The following is an 8951-nucleotide window of genomic DNA, read 5'->3' as shown; positions in this document are numbered from 1 at the left end:
TAAGGTTTGCCTGGATCTGTAGTTTCTTGGTGGAGGTTTTTTGTTGTTGTTGTTGCATTTTTGCTTATACAGCAGGCATCCATTCTACAGTGTAGCAGAGTGGAAATCAGAATGAGCAGGAAGTCGGAGAGCGCTCTAGCACTGGCTTTGTCAGAAATAGCCATGCCCTTAGGCACACCATTTAACTCAGGTTCATATGCCAAGATCATGGCATTATGAAGGTTATTTTGTCTCACTTCTCATTCAAACATGAATCAGCTTGTTCTTGTTCTTCTGGTCTGCAACATAACTGGAACAATTGTATTTATGGCACAAGGATGCTGGAGGGCTGGAATGAGATACTGTATGCAGAGCTCTTAGGGTAACACCTGGCACCTAAGATGTGTCTCATGCATGTTAGATACTATGTTTTGGAGAGACAGAGGTTGGGGATTCCGGGATACAGGTGGTCCTGCAGGCTGCGGATGTAGGTAAGATCATGCAGGTAGAGCATGTAAAATGAGTGAAGACTCCATAACTGCAAGGGTTGATACAGCAGCCAGTAGCCGCATGCGACTATTTCTACTTAAATTAATAAAATAAAAGCTTCCGTTCATCAGTCACACCAGCTGCATTTCAAGTGTTCAATATTCACGTGGGTTCAGTGACTACAGTTCTGGACAATGTAGATATGGAACATTTTCATCATCACAGAAAGTTCTTATGGGAAGCAGTTATCTAGGAGGTGTTCATTCTTTATGTGTAAGTTCATGCTCCATTGTTGAAGTTTCTGTATCTTATGTGGCGACAAAGGATGGTGATAATAGTGAAATAAATATTTTAAAAAATATTTCTGCCTTTTCTAATCTTCTAAGCCAAGAGGTGTAGAAGAGTTAAATAATTTACCTTATTATGTATTTCTCTAGTTTTACTGAGATATAATTGACAAATAAAAATTGTATTTATTTAAGGTATACAACATGATGGTTGGATAAATGTATACATTGTAAAACGATTATCACAATCGAGCTATGAACACATCTATTGTCTCACATAGTTACCTTCTTTTTATTCTTTTTTGGTGGTAAGAACACAAAATCTACTCTCTTAGCAAATTTCAAGTATACAATAAATATTATTAACTGTAGTCACCATGCTGTACATTAGATCCTTAGAAATTTTGTAACTGGAAGTTTGAACATTTTAATCATATCTCCCCAATTCCCCCACCCCTCAGTCCCTAGTAACTTTTATTATACTCTGTTCCTTGAAGTTCTATTGTTTTAGATTCCACATATATATGAGATCATACAGTATTGTCTTTCTGTGTTTGGCTTATTTCACTGAGCATAACGTCCTCCAGGTTCATCCAAGTTGTCACAAATGACAGGATTTCCTTCTTCCATGTTGCTGAATAATAGCCCAATTTACATATACAGATATAGATATCACATTTTCTTTATCCATTCATCCATGGATGGACTTTCAGGTTGTTTCCATATCTTGGTTATTGTTACTAATCCAATGGTTCGTGATGTTAACGTCTGGCTTGGTAGTCAAACCAACACTTGAGGTGACAGCATAAAAACTAGAAGAGTTCTCTGATCTTAAGTTTGATGCTTTCCCCACCTGTTGCCTCCCCCTGCTGTCTCCCTGTTACAGTTAGATGCACACTTATGTCCTCCTGATGCAGCTACTTTATGTTATGAAGCCTGTTGTCAAACATTTCCTGAGTGCAATTAAAGTGGGGTAAAAATCACTGCCTTTCCTTTTCCTACCTGAAAAAAATCCTGAGGCAGTGACCTGATGGTCCTGGCCTCTTGGTATTTGCCTCCTTCTATTTTGCATTATGTCAATAGTAAAAACTGTTCAATGCTTTTGTTTGCTGATGTTTTGACCGCAGCTGTAGACTTATCATCCATCATGCTGGAGGGTAAAATTAACACAATCAAACCCTACTGTAGTCACTCTGAAGTAAAAAAATCCTTTTCAGGGACAATAATAGTTTCTTTCCAAGACTCTGCTTCCTCCCTCTTCTTCTGCATCTGGCTGTTGATGATCAGAGTGCGCCAATCTCTTCCACTTGACAGACGTTTGCATTTTTTTTCCTTAAGTGACATTTTGATGATATGTGTGACTCATGTGATGCTAATAATACTCTTAATATTCAACTCATTTTTGCCTCTTTATACTTACATAAGCAGAAAATTACTATATTTGTATAAAAACAATTCTACAGAATTATCTGTGAACTTAGAGAATTACGACTTCAATTTGACACTAAAAATGTCACCGGTTGATTATGCCTGCCATCCCATCAGTCATGCTCTGAGATGTCATTTCATTTCATGGTAAGAGGGAAAAATGTTGTTCTCAAAAACAAAACAAAACGAAAAACAAACCAACATTTATACCTCAGTAAAACCATGACACCAGTCACATGTATCAGGGTTAGCTAATTATGGAAGAGGCATGCCATTTATTCTCATAGGAAAACGTATCATGTCAAGAAAACTACTTTTGAAAATACTAACATGATTTATAACATCCTTGCCTCTACTTTATATGTTCAATAAATGCTTCTTGATGGACTAACAGATGCCAGTTTTTATGCAAAAGTACTTTTTAAGAAATGTAAATATATGACAATTGTAGAAAAATATCTCTGTAATCTTGACGCTAGGATACAATATTCTATGTTCATAAAGTATTCTGATACTCTGCAGCTGAATATGAAATTTGAAATAGAATTTTAACTTTCCTGTGGAATTTTATATTTTTAGAAGTGAAACTTTTATAAAACAGTTCCATTTTGTGAAGTATCACTTTAAAAATATATATATATATATTAAAAAATATACATATATATATGATTGATATGGTAAGTTAAATAGAAAATTTATACTTACGTTCCAACATGTGCCTTTCCCCTATTCAAGGCATTATCAAAAAGAAAATACAAGTCCTGATCTCTATAGTCAATGATCTTGCACTCAAACAATAAAAAATATTCCAAAAGAAAAAGGCTGAACATAAAATGTGTGAGGAAATAATTTGTAAACTACTTACGGATACACATTACAGTTTTTAATATTCATTAAAATTGTTTGAGAAGTATGTATGGAGGATTTGGTGCTTAATAGAGACCTCGAGGAAGTGCTAAGATTTGGATGAAAGTCTACAAAACACGTGAAAAAATTCAGCCACACATGCTGACTAGAGACAAAGCATTAGTTATTTAGAACATCTAAGAACTAAAAAAATCATAATAATCATAAAATATTATAACACTCATTATAAACAAAATTATGGTTATAAGAGTTGGTTCTCTAATGCATAACAAGCAAAAGAAAATTAATTTGATTTTGACTGTTTAGTTCCAACTAAAGGGAATTCATGTAATTCACAATGATATAATGGTTACCACTAAAATACACTGGGAAGGATTATTTAGATCCTTCCTTCTGCCTATTTCACCTGGTCATAAACATTTTCATACATAAACTAATGTGGACACAAATTATTTTTATGTCATCCAGTTTGCCTATCTGAAAAGTATCCATTGCCACACTTGAATCCTTTTGGTTTCTTGTTACAAGTTTTTTTTTTTTTTAATGTAATTAATTATTTAAAAAAGTTAAACATCTTTATTGGAGTATAATTGCTTTACAATGGCATGTTAGTTTCTGCTTTATAGCAAAGTGAATCAGCTATACATATACATATATCCCCATATCTCCTCCCTCTTGTGTCTCCCTCCCACCCTCCCATCCCACCCCTCTAGGTGGTCACAAAGCACTGAGCTGATCTCCCTGTGCTATGTGGCTGCCTCCCACTAGCTATCTATTTTACATTTGGTAGTGTATATATGTCCATGCCACTCTCTCACTTCGTCCCAGCTTACCCTTCCCCCTCCCCATGTGCTCAAGTCCATTCTCTACGTCTGTGTCTTTATTCCTGTCCTGCCCCTAGTTTCTTCAGAACAATTTTTTTTTTTTTTGGTTCCATTATGAGTTTTCACCAGTTTCCTTCTTAAGACTAGAAATGTCTGGGCAGGAAAGATTTCTTTTGTTTTGATGCTCTTATACAATCGCATATACCAAGGGATATGGGAATGTAGGAACTGATGTAACTGTCGTGAACTCACTTTGACATGAGACAGGATTAGCTGACTTTACAGTTAGTAATAAAAATACAAACTAAAGGCGAATGGGTCAGAGAGGATACAACCATTTCTAATACTGGGATAAATTATTAACAACAACAAAAGAGTATAAGAGGAAAACTTCATTGATAATAAATGAGATCAGTCCTTAAAAGAGCTATGTGTTCAATGCTGAGAGCTAGTACATGAATGCGTGTTTACTCTCTGAAAAGCTCTACATGCTGAAAATCCAAATAAGCAGTTTCTACAAGAGAGGCCGCGATAGTAGAGGCCCGCGCACTGTGATGAAGAGTGGCCCCCACTTGCCACAACTAGAGAAAGCCCTCGCACAGAAACTAAGACCCAACACAGCAAAAATAAATAAATAAATAAATAAATAAATAAACTCCTACCCCCAACATCTAAAAACAAACAAACAAACAAACAAATAAGCAGTTTCTGCTGAAACGAGAAGAACATGCAGTCTGAGGGTGACTCCCCATTAACACAGCCCTGGGGAGGCTGTGAAAGGACACAGAGTTTAATGGATTCTGATGGCTAACCTAAGAACTATGAGAATCCACGGGGGAGCAAGGAGGCTGAGTCCTGGGTCAGGAGGGTGCATTGATTTACGAGGGCTTCCACAACACAGCAATGCAAACTAGGTGGCTTACACAACACAAGCTTATTGTCTTACGCTTCTGGAAGCCAGAAGTCCAAGACCAAGGTGTTAACAGAGTTGGTTCCTTCTGCGGTTTGTAAGGGAGAGTCTGTGCTTCGTCCGGAGCTTCCGGTGGCTTCCTGGCAGCCTTTGGCTTTCCTTGGCTGGTAGATACATCGCCCTTTGTGTCTGTGTCCAAATGACCTCTTTTTATAAGGACACCAGTCATATTGGAATAGGGACCCACCCTACTCCAGGATGACCTCATCTTAATAAATTACTCCTGCAATCACCCTATTTTCAAACAAGTCACATTTTGAGGCACTGGAGTTTAGGACTTCAATATATGAACTTTGGGAGACACACTTCAACCCATAACATAGGGAAATGGGAGATTTTAGATCCAAAGGGGACCAGCACCATAAATGGGAGAACAGACTCAGGAAGAGATTCCTCCTTTTCCCTTTTCCCTGTCACCCCAAGCAGATCACAGCCTGCCCCACAGACACCCTGGTAAGGAGAATCCAGAATCAATAGACGTGGTAGCCTGTGTTAGTTTATTATTGCTGCTATAACAAATTACCACACATTTGTGGCTTAAAACAAAACAAATTTATTATTTTATACTTCTGGGAGCCTTACCATTTTAAATGAACGATGTTTTTTTCTTTCTATCAGACAATAAGTTTTTGAGAGAAAGAACAGTAGTTCTTTTCATTATATTCGTAGTGATAAAAGAATATTTGGCTCACTTGTGGTATTTGAAAAAGTAAAAGAATTAACAAAATCTTTTTGCTGACGTAGTGCCCTCAAGTGTTCTGTTCATCAAGTACCTCTGTTCCCTTCCAAAAGGAAGGTTGAGCATATTTTGCAAAATGGGATGTTTGAAATATTTCTATACATTTTTACAATCAAATTCTATCAGTGCATGCTAACTCTAAAAATATTATTATTCCATCCAATAACTTTTAACAAAAACAAGAGTTAAATTGCTACCTTCCTCAGAAATTTTCAAATTGCAAACCCTCTGATAAGAAAAAGAAGAGGTCTTGAAAGCTAATTTTCATGTCACAAGGTTTGTATGAATACTTACGTAGGATCGGGTGGTAGGGGGAGAAGCAAACCCAAGGCAAAGATGAAGGAGAAAGAATGTGAACATATAGGTGTGAGTGCTTTTGTCCTCTCAGCAAGAGATGTTGTGTTTCCAGTCTCTGTGTGTCGTTGCAAGGGGAATACGAAACTCAATTCAGGGTCTAACTCTGGAGAAGATCCCATAATCTTTCAGCAGAAAAGTCTAGTGAAACCCACTCTTTCTAGGGTGAATGTCTCATGTACAGAGATTCTGGAATTTAAATTAGGTAGATATGGAACAAAACAAGCATAAATCTCAAGACATAACTTTACAGAAAGCATATGATGTTTATGGACTGAAAGAAGCTATGAAACATTCAGAATGTTGCTGTCCTTACTCATTTCATTTCAGGCTCAAAGTTCTTTTAAGACATATGAATTTTTCTATGAATATCCTGAAGCATTAATAATAGTTTAAATTTATTCTGCATGCCCCCTCCTGGCCACAGTGATAGGATAAAAGTTTGAGGAACTGTTCTGTTCTCTCAGTCACTAGTATAGTGTATCTTAAAGTATAAATATAGGCTTGAGTTCTGGATATAGATTAGTAATTTACACCTCACTCACATCTGTTTTTACCAGCTTTGATTTCACTGATGTATGAGGACCCAACGTTATTAAAATAAAAGATTTAAAAATTACCATGGCAATGTAATTTACTACTTGCTCAGAGGGATTACCAATATTTTGGGTCTATTTTAATCAAAATTTAAATTATTCTGTACTTTCATATTTTTCCAAAGGAATATCAGCATATATTTCTCAAATTAATTATATCTGAGATTATAGAAAACATAATATTAGGATAAAGGTTTTCTAAAGCCATCATTGTATTGGAACCAGAACTGAAAAGAGAAGAGGTGATTTTTTTTCTTCGTAATTCTGAATTATTTTGGACCTTGACTCCTATAAGTTTCATTAGCATCAGTATATCCTGTATCATTGTGTTGGTTCGTAAATGATTTTGTTGTTCATTGTATTTTATCTTAGGCAAAAACATCCAATGTTGTTAAGATAGGGCAAGGGTGTACTTCAAATTTTACCTCTTCCTGGGGAAGAGAAACAGTGTCAGAGCCAGAATATGCTGTTGGTCATAGCTAGGAAATTAGATTTTCTGTAAGGCTCTAATGAGCTCATCAAATATTTAGAAGGTCCTGCATGAATGGTCAGATCAAGGATATGCTGCGTTCAGTGTTATGGGTTCTGGTAATCAAGTAGATGAAACCAAAGAAGAGCTCTTCAATCTACTTCTAGTATTTTTTGTCCTTTTATTGTGAAAATGTTATTTATCAAATAACTATTTCATCTTTATCATCACAGCCAGTAAAAATCAAGTGCTGGCAGTTTCCTATGTCTTGGACTTAGACGTCTCCGAGAAAAGTAATGCTGATTCTTCTAGTCACTACAATGCCATGGAACTCAGGGGGACTCTTAGGTCTCTTGGTGAACAGAATGACATTGCCCTGTCCTGAGGAAAGTTTTGTCACTGCAACAAGTAAGTTCTTCATTTTTTTTTTCCATGACAAAATCCCCTCTTCTCACCTTCACACCAGGAAAGAAATGAAAGTGGTTCCGAATAGGCTACCCCCAACTATGCCACTCTGGCATAATGATTATTCTGAGCTGGAGACAACAGAGAAAAAGTAGACAAAGGATGAACTCTCTGCCCTCTCCTGTCTGCCTGGAAGCGGACCATAAATTCCCCTTGTGGAGGCCCCCCACCCCGCCCTCACTGTACTGGAAAGGAGATAACGACTGTACACTGGGACAACAGTGCACAGAGAAGCGTCTGCACACACAAATCTTACTAATCTTCTGTTGGACTCCCCCATATATTTACCTTCCCATAGTTTTGCACCCCTAAATGTCTAAACCCCTTTTCTTACATCTTCTACAAATATATATTGTTCTTTGTTAAGGTGCTATACAGTCCCAAGTTCTAATCACCCCTTTGAGTTACTCATCACTGGGTTTCTTCCTCATGTATACCTGGCGCACATGCTAATAAACTCTGTTTTTCTCTTGTTCATCTGCCTTTTGTCTGTCTAATTTGCAGTACCCCATCACAGAGCTTGCAGGAGGAGAGGAGAAAGTTTTTTTTTTCCATTTCCTATAAAAGTAACAGGGAAACCATGGACTATAACTAAAATATTTTCTTGCATCTATGAGTAGGAGACCATATAAATAAGACGAATTTTGAAGGGAGATGGTGCTTCATCAGCTCTATAAATAAGGCTTGGGAGACTAGCAAGATGTTGAGTTATAAAGCAGAAGAATATTCTGCACTAAAGGTACAAAGTTTATAGTCCCATCAGGAATGCTTAAGAACTCTCTGTGATGGGAATATGAAACTATAAGAATCCAGGGCTCTTTCATTCCCTAGGGAAGGATTGTCTAAAGAGAAGTAAATGTACTGACTCATCACTCTATCAACTTCCTCTCAGGGCTGGGGATGTAGCTCAGTGGTAGAGCATATATGCTTTGCATGCATGAGGCCTTGGGTTCAATCCCTGGCATCTCCATATCCTTCAACCAACAGCTTTGATTTGTTCTTTAGTTTCATTTATTAAATATCATGACTTCACAAGAGGGCATGTCAGTTACACATTAATATAAATTACAGGTAACACCTTACTATTTTAAATGAACTATGTGAATAGCTAATGATGTGATAATATTTTCTTTCGGTATTAATAACATTTTTTATTAATCCAAAATAAAAACCTAGCCTTTCTAACAAATCTTTACTACTCTATTTGATTCATATAGGTCTCTGTTAACATCCACATTCTTCTAATAAAACCATATAAATGGTCAGACTGAAATTACCTGCTCTGCTATGGGCATGGCTCACTTAAAGAATAAACATACAACAAATATATAACAGTCCTATTCCTAAAGTATCAGCACCTGTAATGTCGTTTTAGTATTCACAGCAAAGTTACATATGATAATGGTACCAGGACTACCTCTTATGATTCACACATTTTAATGCGATGCTTTATTATCCTAGACAATTACATGATTTAGCTACAG

The 8951-nt window shown here is 36.6% G+C and overlaps 1 non-coding gene across 1 annotated transcript; it reads left to right on the top strand.

Moving 5' to 3' along the window:
- Window positions 1-8363: 8363 nt before the first annotated feature.
- On the top strand, window positions 8364-8437 carry TRNAA-UGC (transfer RNA alanine (anticodon UGC)). Its single transcript has one exon. It is a non-coding gene; the product is annotated as a tRNA-Ala (tRNA).
- The last annotated feature ends 514 nt before the right edge of the window (window positions 8438-8951 follow it).

Source organism: Mesoplodon densirostris, chromosome 15 (genome assembly GCF_025265405.1).
Source record: "Mesoplodon densirostris isolate mMesDen1 chromosome 15, mMesDen1 primary haplotype, whole genome shotgun sequence".
Taxonomy (NCBI): Eukaryota; Metazoa; Chordata; class Mammalia; order Artiodactyla; family Ziphiidae; genus Mesoplodon; species Mesoplodon densirostris.
The sequence above is the reverse complement of the archived record's forward strand: the minus strand, read 5'-3'. Positions and strand labels throughout refer to the sequence as shown.